The 17253-nt window shown below is 54.5% G+C and overlaps 1 pseudogene; it reads left to right on the top strand.

Annotated features, from left to right (window-relative positions):
- Positions 1 to 3935: 3935 nt before the first annotated feature.
- On the top strand, positions 3936 to 13582 carry LOC100729369 (sulfotransferase 1C1-like; annotated as a pseudogene).
- The last annotated feature ends 3671 nt before the right edge of the window (positions 13583 to 17253 follow it).

Genomic DNA, 17253 nt, shown 5'->3' with positions numbered 1-17253 from the left:
GCCAGCAGCTCTAGGTCAACAGCAGCACTGGGTCCAGCTGTCTGGCTCCAGGCAGGTGTTGACACTCTCTGGGCCTTGGATTTCTTCCTGAGGACCAGAAAGGGTCCTCACTATCAGGCAGGTCCCACACAGGCTCCAGTTGTAGAATCCAAGAGCACACTCAGGAATGGGGCCCGTGTGCATTGTCCTTCAGTGAGCTCTGCAGGTTTGCTGCTTGGCGACATCCTGTGGGGAACCACAACTGCCTCAAATAAAACCAGCAATTAAGACTGGACAAGAGTAAATTTAAAAGTTGTAGTGCAGTTCAAACTCAAGAAAAATAAACCCCACATACATACTAACCTTAGATAAAGGTAGCTTTACCCTTATCAAATGAAAGTCGCAGATTTTCACAAATTGCGAGAGAACCACGCACCCCTCCAGAAGGATGTTCTGTGACAGTGGAATTACATCAGATCCTCAGACAACTGAATCAAGCTACCAAATAAAATGCTAAGTTTGCTGTACCATCAGAGGAAAATGGAACCTTAACCAACTTAGAGAGTGCTCTAAGGCATTTTTAATCTTTGGCTTCTAATCTTCCAGAATACTGTGTACAGCATAAACCAGGGCCAGCAGACCATTTCTCTTCTACTCAGCTGGAAAACTGTTAGGACAGGGTGTGAGGCTTCACAACTCCTGGGCTTTGATTGACCTACACTGCAGGTATGAAGTTTACAGCAATGTGCCCTGGCATTTCCACTCGGAAGTCCTCAGGTAGTCACAGGACAGAGCATTTGTAGCCAGAGTGTGCTGTGCCCCAAAGCCACCAGTGCTGGGGCCCAGGGCCTTTACTACTCCTCCTACTTCCTTGTGGACTCTGATGTGGTTGGTGGCCTGATCCCTGCTGCCCTCCTAGCCCTTCAAGAGAGGGACAGGATTAAAAGGAGACCAGTCCAGCAGGCCTCGTCCAAAAAATGCCACACCAAGTGTCCACTGCCCTCCCCAAGGAAGGATCCACATACAGCCAGGCCACCACAGCTGGCAGCAGAGAGCTGGGCTAGGCCCAGGATCCTGTTGGAGTCTGGTGAATACAGCTGGGTGCCCGGAGCCAACCCATTGACAGGAATACACAGTTTTAGGAGTGGCAAAGGGGAGGCTGCTTCTGACAAAGAACAGAAAAATATGTTTTTCAAAGATATGAAGGAGACAAACTGCTTCTCTGACTTTGGTCCCAATTTTCTAAGGCCTCTGCATAGGTACCATGGTGGCCTGGTTAGATGCAAGATCTTTGCTCCAGAGTAAACTGAAATCCCACTGTCAGCTAGTGCAGGCCTCCTGGAGGAAGGCTGCCCTGGAGGTATCCAGGCCACCCAGCCAACATCTGATCACAGGATCACCCTGAACCACCTTCTGCTGCCCAATCACAGGGCACCCCAGAGATGGAGTGCTAGCCAACAGTGGGCCCAGAGACAGCCAGGCTCGCAGGGCAGGGCTCACACATCCTCCTGCCCCTTCCTCCAGCCACAGAGGCTTCTTTCTCACTCTCAGCATACTCAGAAGGGCTTGGGCCAACACAGCCCCGTGTGACAGTCTGGATTCACAGGCAGGTCCCACAGCCCTTCGCGAGTGGGGAGGGTGACTACACAGGGGTCAGGACGATGGCAGTGCCCACAGGGGACCTGGGCACCCGGTGACCTAGCCCCATGCTGGAACACTAAGGGGCATACCTGAGGCAGAGTTGGCTCCTCTGAAGTCCAGGCATCTCAGAGTGCCCCGGTCTAGAAGTTCTAGAAAGTGTCACTTGCTCCCCAGGGACTGGTCAGTATGGTTATGTGCCCTGGTCTGGCAGAGCCGAGGGCTATGCTGTGACATCAGCCGCTGGATCTCAGCAATACCAGTACTGCAAAACAGAGGCACCCATGGTGAAGGAGAAGGATGGGGCCCAGGGACCACAGCCACCCATGGTGTCGCTGTGCTGGTTTGACCTGGAGCACGCAGCTGGCATCAAAGGCCAGTGGAAGTGTGAAGGACCCAATGCAGAGCTGTGTTAGGCAATGAGAGGCCTCCCTCGCCTATCTAAGAGGTGTCCTGCCTGAACCTCACAACTGCAGGAAGCCAAGCATGCTGATTCCTGGGGGGAGCCACAGATTTGGGCCATATACCTGGCAGGCCCTGAGGACCTGGGGTCCAGGGTTGCTGTGGGCTGACACCTTCTGCTACCAAGACCTTCTGCTGCCCACCCCAGTTCTTTCTTCCTGCAGGGAGATCCAACTGGCTAGGTCCAAGAAGGAGGGCTGGCAGGATGCAGGCTGCGTCTCTGGCAGCTGCTGCAGGTTCAGAGCCACTCAGGACTAATGGAAAGGTAGGGCACAACATTGCACCATGCCCAAAAGAGCACGGGCAGCCCTGGGTCAGGGCTGGAACCAGCTGTGCCCACCTCGCCAAGAGTTTCACTGTCTCGTTGCTGTACTACACCACCAAAGCACTCTCTCATCTTCCTGTGTTCAAATTCACTTCTAAAGAAGGATTTTTTAGTGAATGTTTTATGACCCTGCATAAGAATTTTAAAAAGCTTAAAACATGTAGCCAGTCAGACCATTTCTGCCAGGTCATAGAACAAACAAAAGAGAGTATTTACTTAAGCCAAAAAACAATGGATTAAGAAATGTCCAGTCTGATGGGATTACTTTAAACTGTCCCCATACAAACACCAAGAAGTTCCTCACACTCCACCAGCACTCCTTTAAAAACACAGCCAAGGAGACAGAGGAAAAACGGACAGCAGCCTTGGCATTGCCAGTTGAACCCCACACGCCCAAAAGGCACCAGAGAGGGCAAGACACAGTGGGGTCCTGCAGGGAAGGGAGGTGGACTGAGCTGCTGACTACAAGCAATCCTTTTCCTCTCTGGCTCTGTGGTCAGTCAGTGACATAGAGTGCACCTGGAGTGCGACCACGGTGATCCTCGAGACAGCTTGTGTCCTCCTGCAGGGGCACCACGGAGCTGGGTCAGGGACCTCAGCACCCCAGGGTCTCTCCAGATGTCCCAGCCCAGAACCCAGTCTACCTTCTCACCCAGACTTCGGTTACTCCTCTCTAGTCTCTGCTGAGCTGGAAATGACCCTAGGCCAGGGCCACCCTTCTGCCTTCTGCTGCCTACACTTGGCACTGCTTGCACAGGGCACCCAGCTCGAGGTCTCAGGGCACACACCATCCTCAGGGTATGCATCAGGCCCCGTGTCTGGGTTCTCTGAAACAGTCCAGGGTCATGGTGGTGTGGATCATGTCTCTACAGCACAAAGCCGGCAGCCCTGCTCTCCAGGAACCAACTCAGACCCCAGACAGGGTGACCTCCCCCAAGGCACCTGGTGAGAAGAGCTGATACCCCTGGGGCTATGACAGACACCCTGAATCTTCTGCTGCTTTCAACGGGTTCAAGAGTTTCTCTGAAATGTTTTTCTTTTACTATTCCTTGAGATTTAAGGCAAAAAAGACAAAAACATTTTAAAACCAGAGAGTAAAGAAAGTTTTGTTATAAAAGGTCTAAGAAAGACAGTGGGGTCCTCAATCCCAGCAGCCCCTGAAGCCTCTCCCGGGTCCCTGTGGGGAAGGGTGGGGACACAGCTGTCACACAGCAGGAGACCTGATTCAGACAGACTCAGTGCTACTCCTCAGAGACCGGTGCTTGGCACCTCTGTCCTCAAACAAGGCCAGTGGCGCTATGCCACCGCGAGCAGGTGCAGTGCTGTGACCACGAGACAAAGCCTGCGACCAGGTGCAGCATAACAGAGCAGATTAAACCCCAGCCTCACTTCTTCCAGGAATCAGCATTAGAACCAGGATAGTCCTGTATGTCTCTCAGGCCTCCCAGGGAGTCACCCCCCGAGGGAGTGACTTCTGCCCTCCCAAATGACACAGCTTTCCCTTGTCTAAGAATCCACCAGAACCACCACTATGTCCTTGGAGAAAATGGAAGACCTCCAACTAGAGGGAAAACACCTGCAACTGGAAACCAAGGAGGTGAATGGTATCCCCATGGCCAAATTAATCAGTGACAAGCAGGACCAAATCTGGAGCTTCCAGGCCAAGCCTGATGACCTCTTCATCACAACCTATGTGAAGGCAGGTGGGTGTGAGGCCATGCACCAGGGCACCTTGCTGTAGCAGCCCAGTACAACCCCTCACATAGGTAATGTGGGTTCCAGTACAGCTGGGCCTGGAGAGAACAACAGCCAGGCTGTCCAAAGGCTCCGTGGCTAAACCCAGAACCCCTGCCCCTGAGCCCCTGGAGGAAACCAACAGGGTGGAGACCCTGGGCCCCAGAGGGCTGTTGAGGGGCAAGGTGTGGGGGTGCAGGGCTGAGACACCCACATAGGTTCCCATAGGGGACCCCACTTCCTCAGCTGACCCTGAGCTGGGAGGAGTCCAGGACCCACCCTGAGGACAGAGGCTGGACCAGAGAGGGAGCCAACATTGAGCAGAGTCTGCAGAGTTATAGGACAGCAAGGTGCAGGAGAGGAATGGAGGCCCAGCTTGGGACTAGACAGTGAGGGAGAGCTTCAGCTGGAGACCTAGGGTGACATTCAGTCCTGTACTGATCAGGCCCACAACCTCCCAAAGCAGTGGACAGGGAAGGCTTAAATAAGAGAGACAACATTGAAAGTTCAAGGAGATCAAAGGAGACCAAAGACCTCCAGCAGAATTAGAGATTCTCTGGGGGCTGAAACAAAGAACTTTTCTGGGCAACAGTATTTATTTGGTTTTCACACAAAGGAAGGGGATAGAGTGGAAAGCACCCTTGCAGCCCAGGCCTGGGCTCTCCCTGCCTGCTCTGCACAGCACTGGTCCCTGGGCCAGACTTAAACCTGCTCTGCTGCCTCCCTGGCCTTGGACCTGACAGCCATCTTCCCATCACCAGCCAGTCCAAGGCTTTGGAGCCCTCCCCTCATCAGCTGCTGGGTCCTCCTGCTAGCCAACACCCACCCCGAGACCCCAACCCTTCCTCGCCTGGCCTCAATCCCCAGGACCTTACATCCCTATTACCTTGTACTCCCAGACCCTCAAAATCTGGGAAGACCTGCCCACACCTGCAGCCCATTCCCATCACCTGCTCTTCCTGGGGTTCCAGGGGTTCTCTGTTCCTTGCAACCAAACTGAGCCCTGACACAGAGCAAGGCTGTGAACAGCTCTGAGTTCAAGGGTCGCTGGACCTGGCAGGGGGAGCTGGTCCCCTACCCTGTATCTCTCTTCTTCTCAGCCGCTCTAGGTGTCTCTGGCATGCATCTGCCTGACAGTGACATGTGCTGGGAGGCTGAGAGGGCTGCACTGGCACCAGCAACCCTGGCTCTCTCTAACTCTCCATGTCCTTGGCTTGAGGTGGTTTTTCATACTAAAGTCCAATGTGACGGTTGCAGCTTCAGCCAGCATAGCAAGGAAATAGAAATAGAAAAACAGTTATTATACTTTTCTTTAAAGACAGTATCATGGAACTTAGTAGGCTGGCCCCATCTGCAGCTTCTAGAAACCCTGAATCATGTAGCCCTTGCCACAAGCAGCTGTGTGCACACCTAGCATCTGAGGGCCTCTTCATTTGGAAGACAATAGACGGGAACTGGGCAAAGATGTCGTCCCTGCCTGTCTCCTTCAGGGAAGCTAGAGCTGTGGTAGCACACTGAGGAGGCTGGGCAGGAGGCTCTCCAGGAGTTCAAGGCCAGCCTGAACTACAAACAGAAACCCTATCTCACAACAACAAACAAATAAAGGACCCTTAGAGTAGTGCATGGCAAACTCACCCTGCACCTCACTGCGTCCATCTAACTCGTAGTCAGTCAAGACACATCTGTCAGGGACAGAGCCTCAGTGATAAGCAGAGCACAGCTGTTTCCGGGCAGCACCTGCTACCAGCATAGGGACTGGGAGCACAGGTGCCCGCCCACTCAACCTGGGTGCCACCGGGAGGATGTGACCTCCTGCCCAGCCCTGCAGGTGGGACTGAGCCATGGGTAAGTGAGCATGAGGAGCAAGTCGGTCCTGGCCTTTCTAGGCACAGCCTGGACTCAAGAGATCGTGGACATGATCCAAAACAACAGGGATGTGCTCAAGTGCCAGCGCGCCAACATCTACGAAGGGCACACATTCTTCAAGTGGACACAGCCACCGCCCCAAATATCAAGTAAATGAGAGAGGGAGCCTGGACATGTTGAGCTTCAGGAGACCTCTATGGGTTGGCTGGGAGGTGATGACAGCATCCTGGGTCCAGCTGAGCAACCAAAAGGCTCCCAAGTGCTGTTCCTGAAATACAGGATGCAGTGGCACAGGACAGACACCACCTGGCCCAGAGCATGAGAGAGGCCTAAATATACCTTAGGGGCTGGGAGCATCGGCCAGTCCTCTGCTTCCTCAGACCCTAGGGGTAAGTCATGATGGCTCCTCTCTTTGACCTGTGATGAACTAGAGGAAAGGACTTCAGAGTCCCGACATGGAGAGGTTGAGTGATTCATGCTCATGGAGGTGAAGCGCTGGTGACTGTGCTCAGCCCGGCAGCCCACACTGCACAGGGGTCCCAGGTCGCCACACTGCCACCCCGCACTGCACACAGATCCTAGGTCAGCACACAGCAGTGACGCTGTATTTTGTTTTGTTTTGGGGGGTGGGGAGCAGAGGATTGAACTCATGACCTCAAGCTTGCCAGGCAGGTACTTCTGCCACTGAGCTGAACCTCGAGCACAGATGACTCTGTTTTGGAAGGGCCCTGTGTAGGCCCATAGAGTTCAGCCCTGGAATGACTCCTTAAGTCCCTGTTGGGGGCTGCTGCTGTGGGGTGCATACCTCTGAGGAACCTTCCTCCCAGGTCTAGACCTGGCCAACACAGTGCCATCACACAGGACACTGAAGACGCACCTACCCGTACAGCTGCTGCCACCCTACTTTGGGAAGGAAAACTGCAAGGTAAGGGGGCCCATTTCACCAAGACCCATGTATCCAGCAGGCCAGGGAGGGTCCCCACCTGAGTAGAATCAGGCAAGGATGAGGAGGAAACCAGCAGTGGTGCCCACGGCACATGGCGGTGCCACCCGTGAGCCCACACACTGGTTTCCCTCCCTTTGGAACATGAGCCTAGGAACACATTAGGAGGCCTAGGCAAGTTATTCTGATCATCAGCCAACCACACCACATCCAGAATGGCTGCTGGATGACAGGAAGCAGGTGCGATGGCCAGGATTCATCTGACTGGCTAGGAAGTCACCATGGACTAGAGAAGCCAAGCTCAGGGTGCCTGGGTGGGTTCTGGATCTGTGATGCTGGGGCGTGCATGGTCCCTGCCCCTTCCTCTCTGTGCTCTTCCCCACTCTGCTCTCTGGCTGCCAAGAAGTTAGCAGCTCTGTCCTAGTACATCCATCTGTCCACCAGGATGCCCCTGCCTGGGAGCCAACCAACTGTGAACGGAATCCCTGAATCCATGGGCCAAAACAAACTCTCCTCTTGGCAACTGTTGGTGTTGAGTAATTTGTCCCAGTACCAGCAAATCAGACTGGTAAACAGGGGTTTTCTGAGCAAGATTGGTGTCTTAGTTTGGGTCCCTAAAGAAGCAGGACCAAGAGGACAGGGCCATAAAAGAGGCCTATGTGGGGTACCCGCGAGGGGATGTAGGGCAAAGTAAAGAGGGCCTGAGACCAGAGGAGGAAGGAGCACAGAGCCATGGGTTGTATTTGTCCCTGAGCAAGGCTCCTGGTGCTGTTCTAAGTCTCCTGGAGCCATGGAACCGCTGCCTGCCTACCCATCCTTGCTGCTCGCTCCTGAGGCCCTTTGGAAAGGCAGCCCCCCAACGAGCAGGACAGTGGGCTCAGGGGACTAGGGATGATGTGCGCACAGACAGAGACCCCGAAGCTGCTCAGTGCCCCCTTCCTCTGGACAAACAGCCCAAGTGGATCAGGTGTCCAGAGCCCGGCTCTCCTCCCCCAAGAAGAGAGATCAGATTTCTTTCTCAGGTGACAGCTTGGTCCACAGTTACGAGCCTATGTCCACCAGGAGAGCTCCAGGGGTGTTTTCCCTCTGCTTCCTCTGGCTTACAAACCCACCTTATTCTGACACCTCATCATTCAGATTCTGTAAATGCAGGGTACGCTGAGTTAGCCCCCATTTCGCTTTGATAGCTGCTTCCCCAGCAAGTCTTAAACTCAATGAAATACTGTATACAAACCAAATGTAACACAAGGATCTGCACTAAGCCAGGCAGGATACAGAGGCCTGATATCCCAGCACACAAGGAGGCTGAGGCAGAAGGATCACAAGTTCAAGCCCAGCTGGGGCAACTTAGAGAAGCTCTGTCTCAAAGTATGAAACTTTTAAAAGAGCTAGGGATACAGCTGAGGGTGAAGGCTTGGGGTTCAATCTCCAGTACCCAAGGAAATAGAGCCATCGAAATGTGGCCAAGCTGTCAGCAGGACCCACTAATCCTCCTTGTCTTCCAGGCAACCTGCTTGGGAAGCCAGATTGCCAGAAGCTGTGGGAGAGTGGGCCAAGTTTAGAGAGGGCCTAGAAGGCAGCTCTCCTCCCCTTCCACACCAGAACCTCAGCATTGGAGTTCTCTGGCTGGGAGCACCCCCTTCTGTGAATAGCCCAGGGCAAGGGAAGCCCTGCTTTGCCGGCTGAGTGAAAGATCTTGTGGCTTACCCACCTCCTCTCTGCACGCAGCCAGCAAAGGCATAGAGTCACACTCAACCCACTGTCGCCCAGTCCCTGCACGCCTTCGAGGTCACACCCGCACCAGCTTGACTGTGACACCCTCACTGTCTCTCCCTGCACTCCTGCTATCCCTGCTGCTCAGGGGCCAGTGTCGTTTCGAAATCTCCTCAAAAACACAAGGCCCCTTGTCAGGCCTTCACCCTGATGCCTCCTGGTGGTAAATCGGATCCTCTGGGAATGTGAACCTCAGTGGCAGTGCCTCCCTTTGCCCACTGAGCTTGTGGGTTCTGTGAGTAGGAAGTCACATGAGACAGCTGAGCCATTTCTCCATGTTTTGCTGGCTCACGGTGCCCAACCTGGTGCTGAGACGTGTCCATTTGCTGATCAGCCAAGCCCTAAATCTCACTCCCAAGCCACACCATGCAGAGAGTGACTACAGTGAGGGTCTTGGGATGACGACTTTCCCAGGTTGCCCAGGCTGTAGCCACCCCAAGGTTCTTCACCAGAAGAAGTGAGTCAAATGCAGGGTTGCCAAGGGGAGGAGTTGGCGTGAGCCTAGAGCAGTGATCAAAGGGTGGATCAGGAGCTGGAGACTGCAAGAGACTTCAGAGGCTCAAGGTGACATGGAAATAAGCATCCTCTAGGCCCTCCAGGAGGACTCAGCAAAAGCAGCCTTCGGACAGGCAACAGGGCAGATCTGCATTGTTTTAAGCCACGGAAATCATCGTCGCTTGTCACAGCAGCTGTTGGAGGCTGATACAGATCAACAGACTCCAGGAAACTGCCAGCCAGTGCAGCCTACACCACAGTGCACCCATGTCTGTGCTGACCGGTTCCCAGGCTTCTATTTCCAGTGACCCAGGCCTCGAGAGCAAGGCTCACATAGGCATCAGGAAACATTGCACACAACACACTTACATGGGATGATGACACAGCCATTGATGCATGCTTCCTGGGCTGCTAGCTGCTTCCTCCAACTTGGGATAGAAATCCAGGGCAAGGAGGGGCAGAGACACAGAACCATGCTGAGCTAGGGGGTGGGCAATGGGCATGACACTCAGAGGCAGGAGTTGAGGCCACTCACTGAGAGGAAACACCCCGAAGATGCATGAGACACTGGAGAAAACCAAGTCAGCAAAGCCCCGACCTGGGCACCTGAAGTCAGACAGGCTCTTATAGGCTCAGGGTTCTGAGGTCACCTTCATTTGGCCTCTCATGGCAGGGAGAGGCAAGGCACAGCCAGGTCTCGCAGTCCCTCAGGACCCTCTCCTAGTGACCCAGGGATCTCCCTCTAGGCCTCGCCTCCTGCAGGTCCACTGTGCCCCTTGAAAGCCCACCGGGGAGCATGCCTTACCTGGGAGCCAGGAACAGGCCCATGGACCTAAACTGCAGCTCTGTAGTGAGCACGCGCCCCTCCCCCAGGATCCCCAGAGTCGGGTCTGCAGGCACGAGGCTGAGTCTGCTGTCCTTCACCAGCCCTTCCCGGGCTTCTCAGGGAGAATACCCCACCCTTAGAGTCCCACAGGGACTCAGCACTGCCCGGTCCCAGACTCCATTTGCCAATACAGAGTAGCAGCATGATGCCCAGAAGGCTGAAGTCAGCTCCTGGTATGACACAGGGGGACTCGGTGCCCCTTGGGCTCCTCTCAGCCCAGGACTCCTTGCTCAGCAGATCTGGGACTTCCTGTTTCTCAAGCTGAATACCCCATGAGCCAGGATCTGAATGTGGTGCCACCACACACTGACTTTGCAAGCAGGAGGTAGGGGCTGTGGAGGCTGAGCAATTCAGAGCAGGTTCCTGAGTGAGATCCGCCACTCATGTACAGAAAGCAGCCCTCACCACAGGCCACACTCACAGAAACCTTGGTCGCATCCTGCCAGCCTCAGGAATTAACTACAGGATGCAGATGCTGTTGCTCTGAGACCCTGGTACACGGTGTTTTGTTGAGCACACCTGGGGCAAGAGCTGTGTTCATGCAAACCAGGACACTTTCAGGACAGAAAGCAGTGATCATGCTGAGCACACAGCTGTGACCCAGAGCTGTCCCTGGGCCCCCAGGGGCTAAAAGCACCCCCATATTCTGTCATGCAGGCAAGTGGACTGGTCTAAACTCTACAGAAGGCTCCCTGAAAGCCCTGACCCATGATGTCTCTGTTTGTTTCTGTCTTTGCTGGCTGGCTACAGATCATCTACGTGGCTAGAAATGCCAAGGACTGCCTGGTGTCCTACTACCATTTCTCCAGGATGAACAAGATGGTGCCTGACCCTGGCACTTGGGAGGAGTACATTGAAGCCTTCAAGGCTGGAAAAGGCAAGTGAAAGGAAGCGAGGCCTGTATTTCTCATCATCTCCTGACATCAGGAGAGAACACGTCCACTTTATGACTGGGCCCACCGAGGCCCCACGGTCCTGCAGATAACATACTGCTTTCATCTGGGACAACTCCTTAGGCAGAGTTCAAGGGACTAATGAGGGCTGATAGGGCTTCTGGGGGGAGCCCCTGATGATTGGAGAAGGAGAGAGCAACTCCACTTCAACCAGAGTCAAGAGCAGGAGCCCCATGAGAAACCAGAGGTGACACTGGTCCCTGTATGTGCACTCCTGCTGCCCCTGCCACACCAAGCCCAGCCCTATGGAGAGACCAGGTAGCCCAGTGCTGGTAACCTGGCAGCGTGGGCAGGTTGAGTCACTGCTGGGAGCACCTCTCCTGCAATCACCACCCAAGACCTGGCAACAGGCCTGGGTGCTGCAGGTGTCAACAGTGAGACTTTCCCAAATCACCATGCCAGCAAACACCCACTGCCTGACAGGGATCTGTGCACCCAGCACCCTGGGAGGAAGATGAAGACTCTGCCCTGGCCAAGAGGCAGTCTCTCAGTGAGGAGGAGGTTCAGGACGGACACAATCCCAGGAAGCCAGATTCCTGGGATCAGAATCCTAAATACTGTACAAAAAAAACCTGGGTTTCCTCCAGCGTGAGCCATGCTGTGATCTCTGTCCTTACTGACGCTCTCTCTATTTGAGCCACCTGTGCTCCTGCTGCAAGGTTTTAGCTGCCCCGATGCCACCTGTCTCCCACAGTGCTATGGGGCTCCTGGTATGACACGTGAAGGGGTGGTGGGATCAGAAGGACCAGCAACACATCCTCTACCTCTTCTATGAGGACATGAAGGAGGTGAGGCAGTGCAGCACCCCCAGAAGCTCCCCACCCAAGGTGAAATCCCAGCCAAGTCCCAAGTACAGCCTGCCCCGAGCCAAACCCTCCCTCCCTCTTTCCAGCTCAGTGTTGCCCCCAGGAACTCTGTCCCTCCCTTGGCCTTCCACACTTCCCAGGCATCCTCCTTCCCCAGAGAAAAACAGGACCACATTGGCAGGCCAACCTGTGGAATACCAGAAGCCTTGTCTCTCTGCCTGAGAGATGGCATGGTATGTCTCTCTGGAGGTCACCACACGGAGCCCTGCAATCCTACTGCTCAAGCTGTGCTGGAGACACTCAGGTTCCATGCCCCTCATCCAAACCCAGAGGACCCTCACTCACAGAGCTTAGGCTGAACAAACACTGGTCCCTATCTAGGAAGCCAGAGCAGATCTCTCCGCCTTGCCCTGGGAGAATGGCCCCCACATCTACCCCCTAAGATACCATGGATCAGATCTCTCTGCTGCTCCAGATTACAAAGGTACCTCCTGGGCCAATACTGAGAGAACCTGAAATGCAATGGACAGCTTCTCAGCTTGCCTTTCTGTGTCTCTTATCAGAAAAAAGCAAAGACCCTTGTTGCCGGTCATTCTCCTATTGGTCTTCTGTGAGGATCAGAGACAATTTTTTGCCACTTCTGACCGTGCAGATATGAGTTTGTCCCCCTGACCAATACTGCCTCACTTTCCCTAGCCTCCCAGAGGCCCTTTCCCAGATCCGCAGCTCTCTCTGGTGGCAGGAAGCAGGGACTGGCTCAGCAGGGACCCACAGGGCTCCTCTGGTGGCAGGAACAGCCCTGGTCTTCTGCTGCTGTTGCATCTAGCCACCGCAGTGCCTTGCAGTGGGACTTCTTGGGAAATGTTTGCCGACCATGTTTGAATTGTCCCTTAGCTTGTCCATCCCCAAAACGAACAACCTTCCTGAAGGGAGACCCAAATTCTTGTTTCTTATAACTGTTCCACATGCAGGACCCAAAGAGGGAAATCCGGAAGATCCTGAAGTTCCTGGAGAAAGAGATCACCAAGGAAGTCCTGCTGGTAGAGGATCTTGTGATACCTCCTTCCAGGTGATGAAGCACAACCCAATGGCCAACTGCACCCCTCTGCCCTCCAGCATCATGGACCACTCCATCTCCCCCTTCATAAGGAAAGGTAAGGGCTTGGCATCCCTAGCGCCAAGCACCACCTCCAGGTCCCGAGACAACTCCACACCCTTCGGCGTGTTCTTGTTGGCCTCACCACTGTGCAGCTTTGCAAAGGCCCTTTCCTATTTCCTCCCATCCCCCCTGCTCCTCCTATTCATCTTCCATCCCTGCTGGTCCCTTGGTGCATGTCCACCCCTGCTGGGGTCCTACAGCACCACTGAGTCCTGTCTCACTTCATGGATGCCCAGAAACTGGAAGAACCACTTCACTGTGGCCCAGAGTGAAGCCTTCAAAAAGGACTACAGGAAGAAGATTGCAGGGAGCACCCTGAAATTCCACACAATCTGAGGGCCAAGGCCAAGGCAGGTCAGCCCTGGGCCTCTGGACTTCACTCACTTGAACCTGCAGTCTGGGAGACTCTGAACAGAACCCTTCCCCCATTCCGAGCCCTCTTCCCCTAGGTGCTAAGCCTCTGTGCCAGGTTCCTCCCTTCATGACCAGCCCCAGGGAGACATTCCCGGCAGACAAGTTAGAGGTCAACTTGTGCCTGCCCAACTCAGGCAAAATAAACAAAGATAAGCAACACTGCTCCTCCAGAATTCTCTGGTCTCTCCAAGGTGAACCTCAGGGAGAGAGAAAGGAGTAATTTCCACACAGGAGCCCAGATATAGGACAGCATTGCAAGGGAGGTGCGGGGCAGTGAGACTTCACCCTGGACACGCTCACCTGACCTCAGTAGCACCGAGGCCCTGAACAAGCATAAAGCGTAGGTCCTGAGGCCAGGAGGTCCCAGGTCCATAGCCCTCACCAGGTTAGGCCTTCCTTGATCCACACAGGAAGGGGCAGGGCCCACACTCAGGCTGTTGAACATTCCTCAATCTTAGCACTGGCTGGGGATCATCTGTGCTGTTCTGCACATCGACTCCTGGGACCCCTGAGAAGATCCAAAAGGCAGTCCACAGACGAAGAGCTGAGTGGGAAAGCGTGTTTACGGAGAGCTAGCACAGCACACTAAGGCAGGCTGAGTCAGGACGGGGCAGAGAGAGGTTCAGACAGCACAGCCAGAGGACAGGTGGCAGCTACCAGTAATAAAAGTCCAATGGTGAGAGGTGAGGCCAGCGGCACCCACAGACAGACACCCAGGGACAGACACCCAGGAACAGCCACCCAAGAGCTGACACTGCAGCAGGTCTGGTCTTGGCCTGTCTCCTGTTTCTGTGGAATTCAGGCAGCATCAGTCTGGTGACTAACAGGCTTCTTCTCAGTCATCTGAGAGCCCACCTTCCAGGCAGAGGGCAGCTCTGGCACTCACAGGGTCCTAGTCTTAGACCAGGCGTGGGCCCTAAAGCCACTGGGATGATGTGTATGCAAGAGGGCTCCCTACCAGGCAGCATCACCTAAGCTCAGTGTGGGGCTGAGCCCCAGGCTTGATGATGTACTTTGGAGGTCCAGGCTATGCCTGCAGGGAGCCCTCTCTGAGAAGCCCAAGGCCATGTAACTGCTGTCCTTTGTAGAGTTCCTCTCTGGCTCTGCTGCCAGCCTCATGGTCCCAGTCACACTCCCTAATGGTTCCTTTATCAGGGCCAGCTGTCCAGAACAGGGCACTGACTGTCACCCTCCTTCAAGGGTCAACTCCTAGGATGCCCCCTGCCCAGAGGGGGCTCCACACGTGCATCTCTCGAGCTTAGATGGCCCAGGACCAGAGAGGTCACTGTAGGCAGCAGAACCACTGATGGGAACCAGGCTGTGACAGACACAGGCTAGAAGTGAGGACGAGCTCACACTTCACACAAGGTTCTTAGACAAGGGAAAGGAGTTTCCCATGAGCCCAAGGAAAAATAACTAGAGTATTCAGGACTTGTGCACTTTAAGAAAAACTCGAATCTCTCATCTCTGCAGAAGCATCTTTTTTATACCTCACTTCACAAAAAGACTCCCAGCAAAATTCTCAGCGTTGTCAAACTGGTCAGCTGCATGTGTCATCGGTCCTTTCCTTGGCCTCTGAGTGAATGCTATGTTAAGTTACTGTCCATTATCATTTAATAAATTTTGGAAAGAACAGAGCTTTGAAGAAATGTCAGGAAAGGTGCACTGTGGGGAGAGTGGGGGGACTTGTGCAACACTAAGGCACACAGATGATTACCTCCCCATCCTGAACACAGCATATGGCCTGTTCTGTACATCCTAAGACGCAGGTCATGGAGCACATGGCAATCAACCCTGCCACGGGGTGGCTATGGGGTGCCAGCTGGACCAGCACATTAAGTGGTAAGGTCTTCTCAGCACCCCACACCAAGGGTCAACTCATGGCGGGGCCCCCTGGGAAGCCGCACTGTTCTATGGGGGTCCACACCTGCTTCCTCCTGAACCTGTACCTTGCTGATTAACCCTGGCCTCTGCCATCCTGCACAGAAGCAAAGCAAGTAGGCTCTGCAGCTTTTGGAAAGATGCTTCAGCCCCTGGGAAAGCTTCTTCTCCGCATTTTCTCTGCCTGTATCATCCATGAGGGACCGGGCCACACACTTTCTTGGGGTCACAGCCCCAGCCACATGTAGGTCTAGGAGCACACACCCATAAAAGGTATCTACACCAAGCCCCAGGCACCTTGCAAAGCAGACATCTGAGTTTTAGTGCTTTCCCGAAATCTCCACCTGCCCAGGGTGACCTTCATTAACTTGACATCTGCGTCCCACTGGGGAGAAAGTGAGGAGACCCAACCTGAGCATGGACCAGGGTCAGGCCAGGGCAGACAGTACCAGTGTTTCTCCTCACTGTCTGAGGAGGGTGCCAGATGGCTGGGCTCCTGGAATGCCCAGGCAGGGCTCATGCAAGGGCCTGTGTGTGGAGGGACACTCTGCAGAGACCTGCTGTGCAAGCAGAAGATCCAGATGAGGATTTTGGGCAAGTCCTGAAGTGCGGACTTCTAAGAACCTCCTGCCTTCTCATCCCTCCTTCTGAAGAGCCCCCCTAGCCGGGATTCTGTGCACCGCCTGCATACCACGAGAGGCCTGCCTCTTCTGCAGCTGCTGGGGTCCCCAAAGCCTGGAGCTCTTGGGGCTGGAATCACCCCCAGAACGCAATGTGCGGGACAATGAGGTGGTACAGCCCACCATGGTGGGCGTGGACACTTAGGCCACCTGGGTTCAGTCTCCAGGTGCTTCCCAGAGCAGGGCTGCAGCCAGGCTGAGTGTAGAGAGGGGTCACAAGTGGCTCTGGGCAGTGCTCCTTGCTAGCTAACCCTGTGAGTCCATGGACTGCCATGGCTGAGGGCTTGGACCTATGCTTGAGCACAGCTGGAGAGTCGTGCTGACTCTGAGGCTTGTCCAACAGCAAAGAGAAAACCCTGAGTGTGTGGCAACCTCACCCTGTGAGGCATTGGAGGAGGTCTGCCCCTGGAGTCAACATCAGGATAGACAGGCCCTCGGAGTACAACAGGCCAGGCAGGCCAATACGAGCATAGTGGAACTCCCCAGCATATCATGTGCCTCAGTGTGGTAGAGTGTTGGGAGCCGCGGCCGACACCAGTCGCCTTACTTGGCGGACGTAGGGCCTGTGGGTGGGAGCGGAGCCTGAGCTAGATTGCCCCTCCCATCGAGTGAGCCAAGTTGGCGCCTGCTTCCTGCCCCCTGATTGCCCTGGCGACTTAAACAACCCGCTCTGTAAGATAGTCTGCCTAGCAACAGCTGATGTTAGCCAGTCAGCCCGCATCGCGCGCTTTGAACTGATTGGCTACTGTTGCCCTATAAAAGTAAATGCCTCTCCCGCCACGAGGGAGAAGCACAGAGAGAGATAGAGAAAGTCCACCGGCGAGAAAGGGCTGGTGGCAGAGCGGAGGCCTCGCGGGGCCCACGCGGAGACAAATAAAGGCAAGATTGCACACCATCAGAATCTGTCGTGTGTTCTTCCTGCAGGCCGGGAGCGACACCGACAGTAGAGTTTGCTTATGTGGCCGCAGCCTTCCGTGTCTCTGCGTTACAAATTAAAACTAAGAATTATTTGTTTGAGACTGGGTCTCGCCTGTGGTTTTGGCTGTCTTAAACTCACTGTGGCCCACGGCGCTGAGCTCAGAAACTGACAATTTCTTAAAACACAGGCAGACGCGCTACTCACTCTGTCACCAGGCGTGGGGTCTAGGCCTAGGACAGACTCACAGATAAACATAGAAGGTCAATTAGTAAAATTTAAATTCTGCTCAGAGCTGCTTCATAGTGGTGTCCAACAAGCACACTCCCACAGTTCGTTTCAC

Source organism: Cavia porcellus, unplaced genomic scaffold (genome assembly GCF_034190915.1).
Source record: "Cavia porcellus strain 051 isolate PalLab524CR breed Dunkin Hartley unplaced genomic scaffold, mCavPor4.1 scaffold_18, whole genome shotgun sequence".
NCBI classification, from domain to species: domain Eukaryota; kingdom Metazoa; phylum Chordata; class Mammalia; order Rodentia; family Caviidae; genus Cavia; species Cavia porcellus.
Note: the sequence above shows the minus strand (reverse complement) of the source record. Positions and strands in the feature narration are given on the sequence as shown.